This window comes from Salvelinus namaycush, chromosome 37, assembly GCF_016432855.1.
Source record: "Salvelinus namaycush isolate Seneca chromosome 37, SaNama_1.0, whole genome shotgun sequence".
NCBI classification, from domain to species: Eukaryota; Metazoa; Chordata; class Actinopteri; order Salmoniformes; family Salmonidae; genus Salvelinus; species Salvelinus namaycush.
This window is the reverse complement of record NC_052343.1, coordinates 14,908,949-14,930,979: the sequence shown is the minus strand read 5'-3', so window position 1 is coordinate 14,930,979 and position 22,031 is coordinate 14,908,949. Positions and strand designations below refer to the sequence as shown.

Genomic DNA, 22,031 nt, shown 5'->3' with positions numbered 1-22,031 from the left:
CAGTACCCCCCCCCCCCCCCCCCCCCCCCCCCCCAAAGGTGCGGACTCTGGCCGCAAAACCTGACTCTAAAGGGGAGGGTCCGGGTGGGCCTTCCTTACGGCGGCGGCTCGGGTGCGGGACGTGGACCCCGCTCCACCTCCGTCTTGGCCCACTTAGGTGGCGCCTCTGGAAAGGGGACCCTCGCAGCGGGCCCCGGACTGAAGACCCTCGTATAGCCAGGGCGTGACAATGCCAAGTTAGACTAAACAAGGAAAGCTGAACCTCAAGGAAGTGTGTTGATTTAGCTGATAATGACATTGTGACGGTCTGTAGTATTCAAGTCTACAATGTCCCTTCCAACATGACACCATCCAATCAACAGGAGCTGATTGGGCAGCAGAAGGGAATTAATCTGGACCACATTCTCACGTGAGAGACGTGTTCTGATGTCAATGATGAGGGTGGTGACACACTGACAAGGGCTCCAAGGGCTCCACTTGAAGAGCTAAATACACAAAGAGGGAGCTTGAAAGAGCCATAAAAGAGACAACAATGTGTGGAATTGAAATGGTTAAATAATGGATCACACACTTCCGTAACTGTATCCATAAAGCAAGGGCGTTCAGTAGCACTTTTTGTAATCAATCACTTTTTTCACAACTTTGGTAACCATGTGTACATTTTGGTCAATTATCCATCTTGTGAACAGAAGACAAGACAGTATATGAGGTACAGTATGATTTACTCTCAACATAAGGTACATGTACGATATGTTAACATTAGGTCATGACAATAACGGTATATACCGTTCCTCAGGGTCCACAATTAGTACTGCAAACAGCGGCAGCCCCCAAGCAGGCGGGCTTATTGATCACTACAGTGTCAAGGGGCATTGTTGCTATCGCCCCGGGGCACTCACTTCTGTTATCAAGAAGTGCTTTGAGAGGCTAGTTAAGGATCACACCCTAGACCCACTACAATTTGCCTCAAGAGATCCACGGACAACGCAATCGCCATTGCACTGCACGCTGCCCTATCCTACCTGGACAAGAGGAATACCTATGTGAGAATGCTGTTCATCAACTACGGCTCAGCCTTCAACACCATAGTGACCTCCAAGCTCATCTCTAAGATCAGGGCCCAGGGTCTGAACCCCTCCCTGTGCAACTGGGTCCTAGACTTACTGACAGGCTGACCTCAGGTGGTGAATATAGGCAACAACACCTCCACCACGCTGATCCTCAATACGGGAGCCCCACAAGGGTGTGTGCTCAGCCCTCTTCTGTACTCTCTGTTCACTCATGACTGTGTGGCTATGCACGTCTCCAGCTCAATCCTCAAGTTGTCTGAAGACAACAGTGCTAGGCCTGATTACCAACAATGACGATACAGCCTACAGGGATGAATTGAGTGACTGTAACGTTTGTCGTTGGAATGAGACCAAGGTGCAGCGTGGTAGGCGTACATTCTTCTTTAAATTAAATGTACACCAAAAAACAATAAACAATACAATGACCAAACAGCTTCATCGTGCAAACTACATGCACTCAAAACAAAGACAAGATCCCACACTGAAGGAGGGAAAAAGGACTGCCTAAGTATGATTCCCAATCAGAGACAACGATAGACAGCTGCCTCTGATTGGGAACCACACTCGGCCAAAAACAAAGAAGTAGAAAACATAGAAATAAAGAACCTAGAATGCCCACCCTAGTCACACCCCCCCAAAGGTGCGGACTCTGGCCGCACAACCTGACTCTAAAGGGGAGGGTCCGGGTGGGCATCCCTTACGGCGGTGGCTCTGGTGCGGGACGTAGACCACCCTCCGCTTGGTGGTGGCCCTGGTGCATGGACCTTCACTGGAGGAACCGGGGTGCTGCCCGAGGGCCCGGACCGGGGACCGTCGCTGGAGGCTTAGTACGTGGCGCCGGAACAGGTCTCACCGGACTGAGGAGACGTACTGGCAGCCTAGTGAGTGGAGCTACCACAACACATCCTGTCTGGATACTCACTTTAGCTCGGTGAGTGTGAAGAGCTGGAACAGGAAGCACTGGGCTATGACGGCGCATTGGAGGCATAGTGCGTAGAGCCAGCGCAGGACACACTGGACTGTGGAGGCGCACCGAAGGTCTGGAGCGCAGCGCTGACACAACTCGTCCTGGCTGGATACCCCCTGTAGCCCGTCAAGTGTGGGGAGCTGGAACAGGCCACACTGGGCTGTGCTGGTGAACTGAGGATACCGTGCGTAGAGCTGGCGCAGGATATCCTGGGCCGAAGAGACACACCGGAGGCCATGAGCGTTGAGCCGGCACAAACCGTCCTGGCTGAATTCCCACTCTAGCATGGCAACTGCGGGGAGCTTGCACAGAGCGCACAGCCACCTGAGCCACGGCCTTCTCACCTTGCTTCCATCTAGAAGCCTGCATCAAAGCTGGGACTGAGAGACTGATGAACATCTTCCAGGCCATCAGACTGATAAACAGTCATCACTAGATGGCCTCCGTCCAGTACCTTGCCCTGAACCTTAGATCGTGTCACTAGCCGGCTACCACCCAGTACTCTACCCTGTACCTTAGAGACTGCTGCCCTATGTAAAGTGCATTCGGAAAGACCCATTCCCGTGTTCGGCCCTCCTTTTCCTGTTGTCCTCGATCATCTCCTTTGTCTTGCTTACGTTGAGGGAGAGGTTGTCGCCCTGGCACCACACTGCCAGGTCTCTGACCTCCTCCCTATAGGCTGTCTCATCGTTGTCGGTGATCAGGCCTACCACCGTTGTGTAATCAGCAAACTTAATGGTGTTGGAGGCGTGCTTGGCCACGCAGTCGTGGGTGAACAGGGATTACAGGAGGGGACTAAGCACGCACCCCTGAGGGGGACCCGAGTTGAGGATCAGCGTGGCAGATGTGTTGTTTTCTACCCTTACCACCTGGGGGTGGCCTGTCAGGAAGTCCAAGATCCAGTTGCAGAGGAAGGTGTTTAATCCCAGGGTTCTTAGCTTAGTGATGAACTTTGTGGGCACTATGGTGTTGAACGCTGAGCTGTAGTTAATGAACAGCATTCTCACATAGGTGTTCCTTTTGTCCAGGTGGGTAAGGGCAATGTGGAGTGCGATTGAGATTGCTTCATCTGTGAGTCTGTTGGGGCGTTATGCGAATTGGAGTGGGTCTAGGGTTTCCAGGATGATGGTGTTGATGTGAGCCATGACGTGCCTTTCAAAGCACTTCATGGCTACAGACGTAAGTGTCAAGGTGTGGTAGTCATGTACGTAGGTTACCTTCACTTTCTTGGGCACAGGGACTATGGTGGTCTGCTTGAGACATATAGATGTTACAGACTCAGTCAGGGAAAGGTTGAAAATGTTAGTGAAGACTCTTGCCAGTTGGCCCGCGCATGCTCTGAGTACATGTCCTGGTAATCTGTCTGGCCCGTGGCCTTGTGCATGTTGACTTGTTTAAAGGTCTTGCTCACAACGGCTACTGAGAGCGTGATCACACAGTCGTCCGGAGCAGCTGATGCTCTCATGCATGCTTCAGTGTTGCTTGCCTCGAAGCAAGCATAAAAGCCGTTAAGCCCGTCTGGTAGGCTCCCATCACAGGGTAGCTTGCGGCTGGGTTTCCATTTGTATTCAGCAATAGTTTTCAAGCCCTGCCACATCCGACGAGCGTCAGTCCCGGTGTAGTAGGATTCAGTCTTAGCCCTGTATTGACGCTGTTCCTGTTTGATGGTTCGTCGGAGGGCATAGCGGGATTTCTTATAAACGTCCGGATTAGTTTAGGGTTGTTGTCCTGTTGGAAGGTGAACCTTGAACCTTCGTCCCGCTCCTTGAAAGTGGCAGCTCTAGCCTTTAGCTCGGTGCTGATGTTGCCCGCAATCTATGACTTCTGGTTGCGATATGTACCTACAGTCACTGTGGGGACGACGTCGTTAATGCACATATTGATGAAGCCGGTGACTGAGGTGGAGATGGGAGATCCTTCCAGAAGGACAACCATCTCTGCAGCACTCCACCAATCAGGCCTTTATGATAGAGTGGCCAGACGGAAGCCACACATAAGTAAAAGCCACATGACAGCCTTCTTGGAGTTTGCCAAGAGGCACCTAAAGACTCTCAGACCATGAGAAACAAGATCCTCTGGTCTGATGAATCCAACATTGAACTCTTTGGCCTGAATGCCAAGAGTCACGTCTGGAGGAAACCTGGCACCATCCCTACAGTGAAGCATGGTGGTGGCAGCATCATGCTGTGGGGATGTTTTTCAGTGGCAGGGACTGGAAGACTAGTCAGGATCGGGGCAAAGATGAACAGAGCAACGTACAGAGAGATCCTTGATGATAACCTTCTCCAGAGCGCTCAGGATCTCAGACTGGGCTGAAAGGTTCACCTTCCAACAGGACAACAACCCTAAGCACACAGCCAAGACAACGCAGGAGTGGCTTTGGGAAAAGTCTCTGAATGTCCTTGAGTGGCCCAGCCAGAGCCTGGACTTCTCTGGAGAGACCTCAAAACAGCTGTGCAGCAACGCTCCCCATCCAACCTCTACGGGATGAGTATTTACACAGAAAAGAAAGGCCTATTCTAAAATAAGATAATGTTACATACAAAATGTTGACAAAGATCTCAAACATAGTTCAAACAAACTACATGGTTCAATCAAACTGTTCAAGGAAATATAATTTCCTTGAATTTTTTATAATGTGTTCTTCCATTAAACTCCCCTTAACCTGGACATCCGCCTCATCCTTGTTCTAACTGGACATTGTTGTGGTTGCTATCGGCCTTAAGCTGTAGTAGGCTACTAAATGTGAATTAATAGAGAGGGGTTAGTTTGACAATAAATGGTCTTAGGTCTCAGCTCCTACTCCATGTAAACACACTACATCATTTCATTGGAACTTGAAGAAAACTAAATAAAACTAAATGGAATGTTAATACATGGCTCCTATTAATAGGGTTTGTGTTTGTTCAAAATAATTTCTGACTTACTGGACGACTAAATTCTAAGACTCTGAGTTGATAAATGCTTCCAATTCCAGTATTTCATCTGTAATTGAAGTCCGAAGTGATTTATACTCAGGAAGCTCATAATATTGCTACGTAAACGCATGAGAGGATATTTCTAAGGAGCAAATTGAGTGTCTATAAATACAATCTTGCAGGACTAAAATAATACATTTCTATTATGGAAATAATTACTGTTAATTGGAAAATTAACAAGCTATCAGTCGCACTGAAAAATTAGACGTTTGTCCACATTTCTCCAAACGTCAAATTTCGAAGTTGCTCCAAATGTCAAATTTCGAAGTGTTTTTGACACCCTGGGTTGCTTCTCCTGCTCAGCAACATTTTGTTTCTCCAAATGTCAAATTTCAAAGTTAAGGGGTAAGGTTTTGGATAGGGTTAAGTTTGGGCATTCATTCTTAATGGTTAAGTTAAGGGTTAAATAAAAAGCAAGTGTATACCACTGGGATTGAACACGTGACCTTCGGATGCGGAGTCAAGCCTACTTGATGGTAATAGCGCTCACTGTTGCCCCTAGTGGAAGGTTTTGAAGGCATTTCCCGACATCCTCAGGACATGGACAGATGTCCAATTTCTGAAGGCCAGAGTGATCTGGCTGAAATAAAATATAAGATAACAATGTTGGGCGCAACAGGTGCTAAACTTACAGCCTTAATTTTTACATTTCTTCTCACTTCAGACTCAAAGGATAAGGTCCCCCTACAGCCAGCTATGGAGGGGTACAGAGAGATTGATTGCGCTTGATATAACATTATTGTATTTGTAATAGCAGCAATCATCCTTAAGAATCTATCCCCAAGACAGTAGACCTCTGTGTTTACATCACATACACTATCAATCATTTCACACATATTATTTAGATACAGACAGTTCACATTTGGTGGCCTATAACAACAAGCCAAAATAAAAGGCTTTAGATGTGCCAAGTAAACCTGCAACCACAACACTTCAATAACACTTGACATAAGATCTTCTCTAAGCATTACAGGGATATGGCTCTGAATATATACATTAACTCCTCCCCCATAAGCATTTCTGTCTCTTCTATAGTTGTTATATCCTTGTATTGCTACTGCTGTATCATCAAATGTATTATCTAAGTGAATCTCAGAAATGGCTAATATATGAATGTTATTTGATGTTAGCAACTTATTGAATCCATTAACCATATTTCTAAAGCTACATATAGTAATATGGGCTATTTTCAGCCCTTTCCTGGGTAGCGTATCAGAGATATACATAATACTGAAAGGAGCAAACAAAGCAAGAGAACAAACATGTACAGTTGAGGTCGGAAGTTTACATACACCTTAGCCAAATACATTTAAACTCTTCACAATTCCTGACATTTAGTCCTAGTAAAAAATCCCTGTCTTAGGTCAGTTAGGATCACCACTTTATTTTAATAATGTGAAATGTCAGAATAATACTAGAAAGAATGATTCATTTCAGATTGAATTTATTTTATCACATTCTCAGTGGGTAAGAAGTTTATTTATTGGAAAAATGACTTGTGTCATGCACAAAGTAGATGTCCTAACCGACTTGCCAACACTATAGTTTGTTACCAAGAAATTTGTGGAGTGGTTGAAAAATGAATTTTAATGACTCCGACCTAAGTGTTTGTAAACTTCCGACTTCAACTGTACATTCAGCAAACCATTAATCAATTGGTGTGTGTGTGTGCTGTGGGGTTGAAGCTACGAACCCATAGGCTTGTCTCTCTCATCCCTTCCAAGCTTCTGGGAGGGAGGGTGGACAATGAGCCTGTCATAGTGGGTGTAAGCAATGTCCCCATGCATTCTGGCAACTTTCATGGCTGGGATAAGATCTTTCCTCTTCTAGTACCCTCCCCCCAACAGCTTAGACTTATAAAGGTTTTAAACACATATGTTTCATATCCACTAGCGGTACGTGAATTTATAATTGACGGATGGGCAGGATTAATTTATTAAATTAATTAATAAATGGTTTTGGTTAGCCTTATTAGTAATTCATATGGTTAATCAATCAGTCAAGTCTAATGAGTTTTTATATAGTATAAGGTGTCAGATTCCAGTTCATGTTTTATGTTCACAGCATACTACAGTATAATCTGATGTCACCTGCTATATATACACAGGTCACATATATGTGCACATAGCGGAACATGCATTTCAGTGTGTCATTCTCAAAACCTCCAGTACCATAACCTCTGGAAGCATGATCAATGCCTCATGTAGTAACCCATCCATTGTAGGATTACATGATACAGAATGGACCTATTCTCTGTCTTGTCATAAACTGCATAACTTGGTGCATATACAGTACAATTGTGTCAAGGCCAGGAGTCAGGTTCCTCAAAAGCATGAACTCTTTTCAATTTAAATTCCAAAGTAAAAAGTACCTTACTATAGAAATTACAGCATTTCATTTGTGCTCTTTAGAAGTCACATGATGGCACTTCCCATTCACTCTTTATATTATTGTAAATATACCCGAAGGACATCATGTCAGTAAATCTACCCTGGATTTAAATGAATTATCCCACCACAGAAGCATCTTATGGCATTTTGTGACTACGTAGGGGTCATTGATGAATTCCCAAAGTTCCAGAGGCAGGTTTTCAGCTCAAGCCCACAAAATTGTGCATGGCAAACACCTGTTAGCAACTTCTGAAAAAATAAACCAACCAACAGATAAACAGATTAAGGGCATGTCTACGTCTGACAAGCAGTCAAAGGTTAATAGTGGTGGTGTACATTGGCAACAATTGTAGTCTTGCGTAATTCATGCAGGATTCTTTTACCTTATCTGGATAGGAGCTTTACATGCCTTTCCATATTTTTTCAACTCATTACAGGCCCATTAGCGGGAAACCCATCGGGAGGAGAGACATCAGGGCCCATTCAGTGTGGGTGCCTTTTGTTCCTCCAAATGCCAACCGCTTAAACCAGCAAGCTGTCACTGCTGTGGACCCTTTCCATGGGGGGATAGGCAGAGGTCAGATAATGAATTAAAAGCGAGGGAGACAGGAGCCAGACAAGATCACATAGGAGGTGAAGACACTCAGGAGGTCTCGGGCAATCTTTCTTAATGTGACGAGGAAATTGGCAACGGTAAATAGATGAATGAATCTACTTCCCCTCCACCTCATACCCTCCCAAGCCATTCTCTGTCCTATGTGCATGCAAGAGGCTGCACATAGGAAAGTCCTGTAGACCTACTTTGTCATACAAACTACAGTTAAAGGTAGACTCAGCTAAATGACGTTGCCACGAGCTGCACCACAGATATTGAGATGCAAGACTTCGCTCTCACATAGTAATTTAAAAGAAATGGGTTGCAGGCGTTGGGTCACTTAGTTATATAGCCCGTGTACTGTATATAATCAAGTTACTCATTGTGTATTTATTCCTTGCATTATTATTTTTCTATTATTTACCATTTTTTCCCCTCTCTGCATTGTTGGGAAGGGCCTGTAAGTAAGCACTTCACTGTTAGTTTACACTGGTTGTTAATGAAGCATGTGACACATAACATTTGATTTGATTGATTTAGTTGGGTTGTTTTCTTTAAAAACTGCTGGGTCAAATCAAAACAAATCAAATTGTATGTGTCACATGCTTCATTAACAACAGGTGTAGACTAACAGTGAAATGCTTACTTACGGGTCCTTCCCCAACAACGCTGGGTTATTGTTGCTGGGTTATTGAGATATGACTCACTGGGTCAGTTATGAAGACTGGTGGCTTGACTTAGTAGGGGCGTGGCTTTCAGCTAGTTAATTTTAGTTACCCATGAGAGTCAAGGTCATTCCTGTTCATATGTCTGCTGTATAGTTCTGACATTGACATTTTTGTAGCTTCAATGAAGCTTACTAAAGTGTATGAGTTCCCAAAAAGCCTATGTAAATCCCATTGTTGAGACACAGTAAGGTGGTATACCTTATTATAATATGTCATAAATAATATTAATATTATAGAACAGGGTTCCCTCACTGGAGGCCCGTGGGCTGACTTTGTCCCATGGGTGGTTTTATTTGGCCCCTCAAGTTTTTGGAGCAAAAAATAAATAAATAAAATGTATTCTTTTTCTGCATTTTCATTGTTGGACATAAAAGACTAACACCAGGAAATCGTCTCCAAATGATTTTAATTTTGGAAATCTGTTCCTAAGTATTCCCACACATTATAGAGAGACGTGATCGTATATACAAACGTAAGCAAGATTTGAAATAATGCTTTAGTCAAATATTATATCTGTTTGGGCTTCTTGCAGTCAGCGTATGCACTACTGGTGTTGAAGTCAGGTGCAGGAGAGCAGAGAGTTGTGATCAGGCGCACACTTTATTCGGCAGAAGCAAACAACAGACAGACGCAACAGTGTCCAACAAACCTCCAGCCAAAGGCAAAAGTGCAAATTTTATTTTTATTTTTTATTTTTTATTATTTAACCTTTATTTAACCAGGAAGGGCTCATTGAGATTTAAAATCTCTTTTTCAAGAGCGTCCTGACCAAGATAGGCAGCACCAAGTCATTACAAAAATTACAGACAAACAACATGAAAAACTACAAGTAATCTAGTAAAAACCATAAAATTCACAAGAGTATAACAAAAATCAAAAACAGCTAAAAACATTGACAGGTCAGGGAATCAGTCTCAAGATCATTCATCAGTGATTTAAAAATACTAATCGGGACAAGTTCTTCCAGTTTAAAAGTATTTTGTAAGGCGTTTCCAAGACGATGGCGCAGAGTACATAAATGCCCTTTTTCCAAATTCAGTTCGGACATTTGGAACAGTTAGCAGGATAAAGTTCAGCGAACGAAGAGAGTACCCACCACATTTCTGAACAATAAAAATGCCCAAATAAAAAGGTAGTAAACCCAAAGTGGCTTTATAAATAAAAGTATACCAGTGACTGAGCCTACGAGTGACTAGAGGCCAGCCAACCCTGGTATACAAAGTGCAGTGGTGCGTAAGGGTTTTGCAGTTTAAAATAAATCTCAAAGTGCCATGGTAAAGGGTGTCAATTGATCTCAAACACTGAGCGGAAGCATTCATATATGAAATATCCCCATAGTCTAGTACAGGCATAAATGTAGCTGATACTAGCCTCCTTCTGGCTTCAAAAGAAAAACAGGCCTTATTGCTAAAATAAAATCCCAATTTCAGCTTAAGTTTTTTTGTAAGTTGTTGAATATGCAATTTAAAAGAGAGGCCGTCATCAATTAAAATTCCAAGATATTTATATGAGGTTACAACCTCAATCTCCTTGCCCTGACAGGTAGTAATAGGTGAAAGGTTCAGAGGTCTATTTCTTGCTTTAGAAAACACCATTAGTTTAGTTTTGTCAGTATTGAGGATAAGCTTCAATTGACACAAGGTATGTTGAACAGTATAAAAGCAGTTTGCAAGTTCTGGAAAGCTTTTGTAAGAGACGAGGAACAACAGTAAATAACAGTATCATCAGCATAAAAATGAAGTTGCGTATTTTGGACATTTTAAATCATTTACATCATTTACATAATTTCTAAATCATTTACATAAATAGTGAATAAGAGAGGACCAAGTACAGAGCCTTGGGGCACACCATTAAAGACAGACAATTTAACAGACATAAGCCCATCAAATTGAGTGCACTGAGTTCTATCAGACAGATAGTTAGCAAACCATGCAACTGCATGCTCTTTGTAGTACTGTATGTAAACTACACATGAACAGGAATTACATTTACTCTCACGGGTAGCCATTAAGAAAAATCTGAATGCCATGCCCCTAATAAGTCACGCCTCCTGAAAATAACCTAAGGATTACATTAAAATGACGCACAGAAACAACACAATATGCAGTATGTTTAAATCACAATCCAGAAAAGCCCTGACACATTACAAACACTGTGCCTAACAAATTGATTAAACGGTCCTTTTCAATTAACAAATCTTTAGTTTTTGAAGGAAAAGCTATAACAAAATGGTTTGCGTATGTTTATTAACGCCTGGAGTGCAGATGTGCATGAAGCATGGTGTTGATGTTTTAACTGCTACTGGCATGGCTTCTGTTTTATTGCCCTGGGGTGCTTATTGAAATGAGGCCTCTGGAGTATCATTAAAGTTGTGTGTGTATTTCTGTGTGTGTGTGCGTGTGTGTGTGTGTGTGTGTGTGTGTGTGTGTGTGTGTGTGTGTGTGTGTGTGTGTGTGTGTGTGTGTGTGTGTGTGTGTGTGTGTGTGTGTGTGTGTGTGTGTGTGTGTGACAGAGAGGGAGAAAGAAAGAGCGAGAGCCTCTGATGTCATCACATTATTGCCTTCGGAACATAAAACCTTTCACTGAGAGCCTCCGGCTGTAAAATTATTCAGTTGTTTCATCTGCTGAGGGGGAGCTTGACAGGCCGACAGGACATAGCAGGTGCCCCATGGTTAAGTATCAGAATGGAAACATGCCACGAACATATTAGGTCACACAACGGAACTTAAAAACATAGAATTACATATCAGGAGAATTGTATTCAAATACTAGTAGGCTGGCCCTGAGGACCTAAATGTATTTGCTGGAATTCATTTCTGTCATTTTTGGTGTGGTTAGTTGAATGCTGAAAAAGCATACAATGAAATCCATTAAAATAAAAATGGACATTATCCAACTCAATTCAACAAACCATTAAGGTCATGTCCAATATCAAACCCTCACACTCACCCCAAAAAAACAAGGTTGGAGCTGAGAACATTATAATAGCAGGATGTTGTAAGGGTAGCGAAGTGTTCTTGGACCACAAATGTAATCTTGTAGTTCCTGTGGCGTAGAAGCTTTAATAGATAGTATGTAGTAATAGCCTGCACTTGCATGACACACATCCAGTCTGATGCCTACATATGATGACTGTAATGCATCACATCACAGACCATGCCTATGAAACCACCCACTGTGAGACAGTTGACCTTCCTGTCCTCTCCCTGCACCGCACTAAAGTATACGACATCCTGTCATTAACATGGCTGTATTTCATCACATATACCACATATCCCATATTTGTGTGAATCACATTCCATTTAACAGGCTTGACCATCTATAGGATACTCCCTTCCATTCAGGAGGCAGGAATATGGGCCGAAGTTAGGTCAGGTTTTGCTAGTTCTATTTCCTCAGCTTTCTTTAGTTTTAAAGGGTGATTGCATGAATTCATGTTATAAATCTTGTAAGATTGTAAAAGCTGACAATCACTCACTGCCTGCCTGCCTCTCTCTCTCCCTCTGTAGTTTGTAATGTGCTGGCATTGAGAAGTAAATGAAAACAGCAAACACAATGGGAGGAACGTCATCGAGTAAAACGAGTCGGTAATTACCTTCTCTGTTCACCAGCGGGAAGCCGTTTTGAGGGACATAAATTATTCCAACTCTGCTTCAGCTTTCATTTACCACTCATTGTTAAAGGAAGAGAATGGTTGACTACCGAGTTAAGGGCATTCTGCTGATTTCCAATATAAACTCAGTAGAGAGTGAATTAAAGAGTAATCTATGATGGTGATGATAATGCTTTACTTGGCAGGGTAGTACTAATGCCTACTTAGGGCCATGAACAAAACAATACAACCTTAGACTTACTTTAAATTTCTCTCAATAAGGTTAAATTAGACATTGACAAATAATAGTACATTTATTTTTATTCAAATTAGATGTTCAACGCCAGTGGACTTTATTTTAATTAAACAAACATTCCATTCAAAAAGCATGGTGCATAGTTATTCCCCCTCCTTGAACAATAGGTACATCTCCAATTGGTATTCTCATCTAGTTCAACAGAATCAGATTAAAAATATAAAAAATGAATACCATTTTGCTGTTCTACTTAGCCGTGAACTCCTAAAACAGTGGCAAAGGTCAAAAAGTTACATTTCTAAAACCATGTGTTGAATTTTCATCAGGCAAACAAAACAGTTGCCGAACAAAGTCCCTGCAGACCAATGATGCATATAAATGCTGGATTGGTTATAGTATGTATTGGCCGTGCTATGTACTGGCCAGTGAGCGGCTTTGAAGCCACCTGTCAGCCATATTGGTACTCGCAAGAAGGAGCAGTCCTCCATAGGAATGAATGGAATTCTAAAGTATTTAAATTAAATGTTTGACAAAATGACATGTATTTAAGTATTTTTTTGTGGTAGTGGAGACAGTAACATCAGAACTTTCATAAAACTTTTACTTTAAGGAATTTTAAAATACATTTTTTCAATTTTTTATTTTTAGCTCACATAATATAATTCATACATTACGGTGTCTGTAATAGAATAAATGTGGCAAAAACAAATGTAGACAGTAGCTATGTTTCCATGAACTTGTCCAGTGATTTTTTTTTGACATTTAGAAAGTATGCATTGAAATAAGATGCAAATCCCTTTTAGGCAACTTCCACATTACAGTTTTTCTCAATCGCTTTGGCATTCTCTAAACTGTAAGTGTAATTGTCACAACTGTTTTATGGGACATCACAACTCTATTGCATGTCTGCAAAATGTAGTAACTCACCCAAAACATTTAATTCATGCTTCAAAACCTAGTTATTGTGTAAGTAAACTGGCCAAAGCCAACTAAATTAATTCATTTTTTGTCATCTGGTCAAAATGTTTAGATGTTTTTTCACCATGGCAGTCAACCGTGGAAATGTTTGTTATATACAAATGTCAGTTTTGTTCTACTTTTTTGTTGACACTGACTGCTTACTGTACTATACCAGAAGTCCAGTTTTGTCTAGCTGAATGCTATTATGTATCTGTCACGAGAATTTTCTCCTTGCGTGGTGCAACCATCTCCTGTAATGATCGCCTGTGAAGTCCTCACAAGCAGCATTCATGGCATCTAACAGAGACACCTGATCTTGTGCCCAATAGTCATATACTTTCACCTCCATGCTGGAAAAAAAACTATTCTATCAGATTCAGGAATGGGAAGGATGGTGGAAGGAACTCCATTGTTATCCTTTCATGCACAGCAAACCATTCCCTAACAATGTTGGTTCGGTGGAAGCTGACATTATCCCACACAATTACATAATTTGGCAAATCTGGTCTAACTAAACCTCTTTTGTGTTCTGGTATTAGATCTATGTAAAGTGTATTTAGGAAGGCCAGGAGAAGTTGGGTGTTATAGGGCCCAATGTGTTGAATATGTGTGCTCACACCATTCTCAGAAATGGCAGCACACATTGTAATATTGCCCCCACGTTGGCCTGGTGTGCTAATTGTGGCTCGGTGTCCAATGAAATTGCGGCCACGTCTCCTGCCTTTGGCCGGACTGAACCCAGCCTCGTCCACAAAAACAAGAATGTGGGTCATTTCATGTCCTTCCAGCTTCATTATTCTCTATATAGTAACACAGAAACAAAATATAAAGTTAGTTTTACATAGCCTATTCTAGAATCAGACAGTTCAGTAAAGTATAAATGTTTTCTGTTCTTATGGGTATCTACAACTTCAAGAAGTATATACAGGCCTCATTGAAGTACAGTAAAACAATATACCATGTGCACACCAATGGTTTAGCTGACATACTGGTACCGCAGCTCCTTCACTCTGCCACTATTCCTCTCAAATGGAACCTTGTAGAGTTGTTTCATAGTCTTAAAAAAAAAAATTAAACTCTGTCTATAGTGGAAATGCTGACAATTGATATTTGCGAAGATATTGTTGTCATTTATGATGTCTCCTATATCTGCCATTTCCATTTTTTTGCAACATTGCTTTTGTCGAATAAACCTGAGTCAATGGAAACCTGCCTAGTAGTAAAATAATTTCTATAGCTTCCAAAATATTTTTTACAATGGTGGGGAAGTGTCAAGATGGAAGCCCAGTGGCTTCAAAACCAGATCCCCAGTCAGTCATCTAGTGTATATCTAAATCATTGCTGCAGATGGTTGCAGTTGACTTTGCAAGAACCTCAGGAGTTTAGACCTGTCATTCAATGGGTGCGTTCGAGTGGATCACTTTTGTCACTTTTTGCCATCGTTGGTCACCAACTTCCAAAGTCTGTTGCATTATGGAGATAAATATTGTCCAACTTGCGCCTACATGACGGCTGCATGAACTTTACAAAAACCATGTGATCAAAGGTCATGAAGTTTTGGCTGCAGTCGACTGCAAGTTTCTGCAGTTGCTCTTCACCAACTTCATCCTGCAGCCATCGCCTGCATTGTGGGAGGCTCTACTGTCAACCAATCATTAGGGTGTTTTTGTTTGACCAAAGAAGTGACTGAAACAGGAACCAACTTTGTGCGACTCATCTATACAATCGACAAATGAATGTGATATTTGAGGCTCTCTCTAACCAATTAATAGTAATATATATATATAATATACACACACACATGCATACATATATATAAATAGTACAATATAATTACAGTTTGTGAGTGTGCGATATGGCTGTTGGAAATATGTTTATTTTGACATTACACTGAGCCATGTTCCACTCAACCTTTCTGTTTGTCACGCCCTGGCCTTAGTATTCTTTGTTTTCTTTATTATTTTAGTTAGGTCAGGGTGTGACATGGGTAATTTATGTGGGTTTTGTAGTGTCCAGGGTGATTGTAAGGTTTAGGGGGTTTATTTAGAGTAGTTGGGTTTATGTTTAGTATAGTTGTCTAGCTGTGTCTATGTTGTGAGTAGTTGTCTAGGAAAGTCTATGGTTGCCTGAATGGGTTCCCAATTAGAGACAGCTGGTTTCTGTTGTCTCTGATTGGGAGCCATATTTAAGGTAGCCATGGGCTTTAGTTTGTTGTGGGGAATTGTCTATGTCTGAACGTTTGTAGCCTGTGTGTGTGCACTACGTTTATTAGCTTCACGGTCGTTTATTGTTTTGGTAGTTTGTAAGTGTTTTGTTTCGTTTTGCCTTCTTCAATAATAAAAGAAGATGGCTTATTTTCCACATGCTGCGTCTTGGTCCGTCTCTCCTCCACACGATCGTGACAGAATTCCCCACCAACATTGGATCAAGCAGCATGAGCGGAACCAACAACAGCGGCAAAGTAACCAGGACTCATGGACATGGGAGGAAATATTGGATGGAAAGGGACCATGGGCTCAACCAGGAGAATATCGCCGCCCTAAAGCTGAGCTGGAGGCAGCGAAGGCAGAGAGGCGGAGATATGAGGAGGCAGCAAGGAGACGTGGCTGGAAGCCTGAAAAGCCCGTGAGTACTACCCAAAAATTTCTTGGGGGGGGGCTAAGAGGTAGTGGGCCAAGGGCAGGTAGGAGACCTGCGCCCACTTCCCAGGCTAACCGTGGAGAGCGGGAGTACGGGCAGACGCCGTGTTACGCAGTAAAGCGCACGGTGTCTCCTGTACGTGTGCATAGCCCAGTGCGGGTTATTCCACCTCCCCGCACTGGTAGGGCTAGATTGGGCATTGAGCCAGGTGTCATGAGGCCGGCTCAACGCGTCTGGTCTCCAGTGCGTCTCCTCGGGCCGGCTTACATGGCACCAGCCTTACGCATGGTGTCCCCGGTTCGCCTACATAGACCGGTGCGGGTTATTCCACCTCCCCGCACTGGTCGGGCGACGGGGAGCATTCAACCAGGTAAGGTTGGGCAGGCTCGGTGCTCAAGGGAGCCAGTACGCCTGCACGGTCCGGTATTTCCGGCGCCACCTCCCCGCCCCAGCCTAGTACCACCAGTGCCTACACCACGCACCAGGCTTCCAGTGCGTTTTCAGAGCCCTGTTCCTCCTCCACGCACTCTCCCTATGGTGCGTGTCTCTAGCCCGGTACCTCCAGTTCCGGCACCACGCACTAAGCCACCTGTGCGTCTCCTGAGTCCTGTACACACTGTTATTTCTCCCCGCACTCGTCCTGAGGTGCGTGCCATTAGTCCGGTACCACGCACCAGGCATATAGTGCGCCTTGAGAACTCAGTGTGCCCTGTTGTTGTTCCCCGCACTAGCCTGAAGGTGCGTGTCCTTAGCCCGGTACCTCCAGTTCCGGCACCACGCACCAGGCCTACAGTGCGTCTCAGCCGGCCAGAGTCTGCCGTCTGCCCAACGGTGACTGAACTGCCCGTCTGCCATGAGCCTGCAAAGCCGCCCGTCTGCCATGAGCCTACAGAGCCTTCCGCCAGACAGGAGCCGCTAAAGCCTTCCGCCAGACAGGATCAGTCTGAGCCATCCGTCTCCCCAGCGTCGTCTGAGCCATCCGTCTCCCCAGCGTCGTCTGAGCCATCCGTCTCCCCAGCGCCGTCTGAGCCATCCGTCTCCCCAGCGCCGTCTGAGCCATCCGTCTCCCCAGCGCCGTCTGAGCCATCCGTCTGCCCAGCGCCGTCTGAGCCATCCGTCTGTCCCGAGCCAGTAGAGCCGCCCGTCTGTCCCGAGCCGTCAGAGCCGATAGTCAGTCAGGAGCCGCTAGAGCCATTCGTCAGTCAGGATCTGCCAGAGCCGCCAACCAGACAGGATCTGCCAGAGACGCCAACCAGACAGGATCTGCCAGAGTCGCCAACCAGACAGGATCTGCCAGAGCCGTCAGTGAGCCATGAGCGTCCAGAGCCGTCAGCCAGCCATGAGCGTCCAGAGCCGTCAGCCAGCCATGAGCGTCCAGAGCCGTCAGCCAGTCATGAGCTGTCCCTCAGCCCAGAGCGGCTATTTCTCCAGAACTGCCCCTCAGTCCAGAGCTGTCTCTCTGTCCGGAGCTGCCTTTCAGTCCGGAGTTGCCCCTCTATCCTGAGCTACCTCTCTATCCTGAGCTACCTCTCTATCCTGAGCTATCCCTCTGTCCTGAGCTATTCCTCTATCCCGGTGCTGCCCCTTGTGTCGATGTTACCCAAAAGATTAAGTGGGGGTAATATGAGGGTGGTCATTTGTAGGGGGAGATATAAGCTGGGATTGACTATGGTGGGGTGGGGACCTCGCCCTGAGCCTGAGCCACCACCGTGGTTAGATGCCCACCCAGACCCTCCCCTAGACTTTGTGCTGGTGCGCCCGGAGTTCGCACCTTAAGGGGGGGGCTATGTCACGCCCTGGCCTTAGTATTCTTTGTTTTCTTTATTATTTTAGTTAGGTCAGGGTGTGACATGGGTAATTTATGTGGGTTTTGTAGTGTCCAGGGTGATTGTAAGGTTTAGGGGGTTTATTTAGAGTAGTTGGGTTTATGTTTAGTATAGTTGTCTAGCTGTGTCTATGTTGTGAGTAGTTGTCTAGGAAAGTCTATGGTTGCCTGAATGGGTTCCCAATTAGAGACAGCTGGTTTCTGTTGTCTCTGATTGGGAGCCATATTTAAGGTAGCCATGGGCTTTAGTTTGTTGTGGGGAATTGTCTATGTCTGAACGTTTGTAGCCTGTGTGTGTGCACTACGTTTATTAGCTTCACGGTCGTTTATTGTTTTGGTAGTTTGTAAGTGTTTTGTTTCGTTTTGCCTTCTTCAATAATAAAAGAAGATGGCTTATTTTCCACATGCTGCGTCTTGGTCCGTCTCTCCTCCACACGATCGTGACACTGTTGGTAAACCACATCAGTGTCCAACTTTCAGCAGTTGCAGATGCACCTCACTCGATTTCACTCCTCGACTTGCGTCTGCAGTCGGTTGCTTCAGCCTTCCCACTCAAACGAGCCCATTAGCATTAGCATGAGTCTGCACGTAAATGACTTACTGGCATCTTTCTCGAAGTCAAAGGGTCTTGAGCTATTAGCAAAACTCCAGATGGCTGAGTTGATGCCTGAGACTGCAGTTTGAATTGTTATTGTTCCGTGATGTCAAGGTAGCAAACCGACCCCAGAGCAGAAGTACTTGGTGGAAACATTTTAATCAAGAAGAATATTGTGATTTTGATTCCTGCTGCATATTTTGCTGTTATGACAAGGATTTTTCAGACAATTAAAGTATGTTGGCCTTTTTAAAGTGCATGAGGTTGGTTCACTGTTTGGCTCCAAATGAATGATTGGAATACTTGACTTTCATCACAGGAAAAATGTGGAATATTCATGAAAGGTCATTGGTTCAAACACCTGAGCTAACAAATCTGTTGATGTGCTCTTGAGCAAGGCACTTAAGCCTAATTTGCTCCAGAGGTGCTGTACTACTATGGCTGATCCTGTAAAACAACACTTTTCACTGCAACTATCTGGTGTATGAGACAATAAAACATATTTAGGCAATGGCTTGACTGTGTTCACTGAGGTTATTTGGACTTTGAGCGACTTTAACTTTGAGAAACTTAAAGATTTGGCAGCCATGTTGTAGACACAGACACACACAAAAAAACAGTAACACACAAACACACATAGAAATGGCATTATGTCCAAATCAGTCAGGTTTCAAGACTAGTCATTCAACTGAGACTGCTCTTCTCTGTATCACGGAGGCGCTCCGCACTGCTAAAGCTAACTCTCTCTCCTCTGCTCTCATCCTTCTAGACCTATCGGCTGCCTTTGATACTGTGAACCATCAGATCCTCCTCTCCACCCTCTCCGAGTTGGGCATCTCCGGCGCGGCCCACGCTTGGATTGCGTCCTACCTGACAGGTCGCTCCTACCAGGTGGCGTGGCGAGAATCTGTCTCCTCACCACGTGCTCTCACCACTGGTGTCCCCCAGGGCTCTGTTCTAGGCCCTCTCCTATTCTCGCTATACACCAAGTCACTTGGCTCTGTCATAACCTCACATGGTCTCTCCTATCATTGCTATGCAGACGACACACAATTAATCTTCTCCTTTCCCCCTTCTGATAACCAGGTGGCGAATCGCATCTCTGCATGTCTGGCAGACATATCAGTGTGGATGACGGATCACCACCTCAAGCTGAACCTCGGCAAGACGGAGCTGCTCTTCCTCCCGGGGAAGGACTGCCCGTTCCATGATCTCGCCATCACGGTTGACAACTCCATTGTGTCCTCCTCCCAGAGCGCTAAGAACCTTGGCGTGATCCTGGACAACACCCTGTCGTTCTCAACTAACATCAAGGCGGTGGCCCGTTCCTGTAGGTTCATGCTCTACAACATTCGCAGAGTACGACCCTGCCTCACACAGGAAGCGGCGCAGGTCCTAATCCAGGCACTTGTCATCTCCCGTCTGGATTACTGCAACTCGCTGTTGGCTGGGCTCCCTGCCTGTGCCATTAAACCCCTACAACTCATCCAGAACGCCGCAGCCCGTCTGGTGTTCAACCTTCCCAAGTTCTCTCACGTCACCCCGCTCCTCCGCTCTCTCCACTGGCTTCCAGTTGAAGCTCGCATCCGCTACAAGACCATGGTGCTTGCCTACGGAGCTGTGAGGGGAACGGCACCTCCGTACCTTCAGGCTCTGATCAGGCCCTACACCCAAACAAGGGCACTGCGTTCATCCACCTCTGGCCTGCTCGCCTCCCTACCTCTGAGGAAGTACAGTTCCCGCTCAGCCCAGTCAAAACTGTTCGCTGCTCTGGCACCCCAATGGCGGAACAAACTCCCTCACGACGCCAGGTCAGCGGAGTCAATCACCACCTTCCGGAGACACCTGAAACCCCACCTCTTTAAGGAATACCTAGGATAGGATAAAGTAATCCTTCTAACCCCCCCCCCTTAAAAGATTTAGATGCACTATTGTAAAGTGGCTGTTCCACTGGATATCATAAGGTGAATGCACCAATTTGTAAGTCGCTCTGGATAAGAGCGTCTGCTAAATGACTTAAATGTAAATGTAAATGTCAACATGTGCTTCACACACTCAAAGTGTCATCTGTGAATTAAAGCGCTCTTCCAAGGCAAGTCTGTCCATCGCTACATCCTTTCCCGTCTCTGTCTCATTGATGGCATGTCAGCTCGAGCAGGATGAGAGGCTACCAAACTCTCAATCACAGACATAGGGCCCAATTTAATCAAAGCTGACTCAGCATTGTGTATGGGATATCTTTGTTGACACAACTCATTTATCTGCAAGGGGAGTCTATTGGCTATGTTTACAATGCCCAAAACCCATCTAATATTGTGTTTGACTTCAGGAAGAATTTAGTATCCCACTGGGCACAAACTGGTTGAATCAACTTTGTTTCAACATAAATTGTCATCGTATTGTGACGGGGTATCTACGTGGAAAATACATTTGATTTGAAAAAAGTAATCAACGTAAACTGTTTTTTGACAGTATAATTTCAACCATAGGATTATGTCATCATGGTAACCAATAATAGACTAACCTTGTCTAAATGATGTTGAATTTGTACCATCCAAATGGAATCTACAAGTTAATAGTAATATGTTGGATTAACGTCTCCATCTCTACCAAAAATAAAAGTTAAAGAATAGGATTAAATCAAATTAAACTGTATTTAAAGTGCATTTAAAGTTTGATTTGATTTAGTCCTGTTCTTTAACTTAGATTTCTGGTTAAAATGGAGATGTGAATCCAACATATCAGTTATTAATTTGTAGACAAACTGGAATTAAAGCCAGACTCAGAGGCAGATGGAGCTAACCAAGCAGAAGATAATCTCCTTCAAAAGTTTATATTTGGTTGCGTTGACAACCAAAAACAATTCAATATTGCTTTTGCAACATGGTTAATAGCCTATTAAAGATCCACTCTCAAACCTTTGTATAATTTCAGCCAGTAGTTTTGAAAGTGATGCTCATGAGTCAAAAATGGTCCCCGTTTTTTGTGTACGTCATCCAATTGTGTACTGTGTCATCTATTTTCTGTGATATGTAAGGAATTTTGCAATTTGTGTGATATCATACGATTTTTGCCATTCATATGATATGCTACGAATCCAGTTTGTGCAATATGTAAAAAAAATGTTTTGCTCAAGATCCCGGAGTGCACCTTTAACTTGAGGACAAGTTAAAAAATTACATGTTAGATTCATGTCTCCATCTCAACCAAGATGGAATTATTCAAGCAGTAGATACATCGCCTTTAAATGTTGATATTTTGTTGTGTTGTCAACCAAACACAATTCAATATTACTTCTGTAAAATTGTAAATAGCCTAAAGTTAAGGCTATTTTACAAACAAATGTAACAGTATTTATTCAACCTTAAAATGAGTAACATCCATGGCCACATTTTAGGTTACTGTAACAATAAATGTATTCTAATGTAATCATAG

General features: G+C 43.9%; 1 pseudogene; it reads right to left on the bottom strand.

The window, feature by feature from the left end:
- Positions 1–2,324, bottom strand: part of LOC120031642 — a 34,880-nt pseudogene extending 32,556 nt beyond the window's left edge.
- Positions 2,325–22,031: the final 19,707 nt, after the last annotated feature.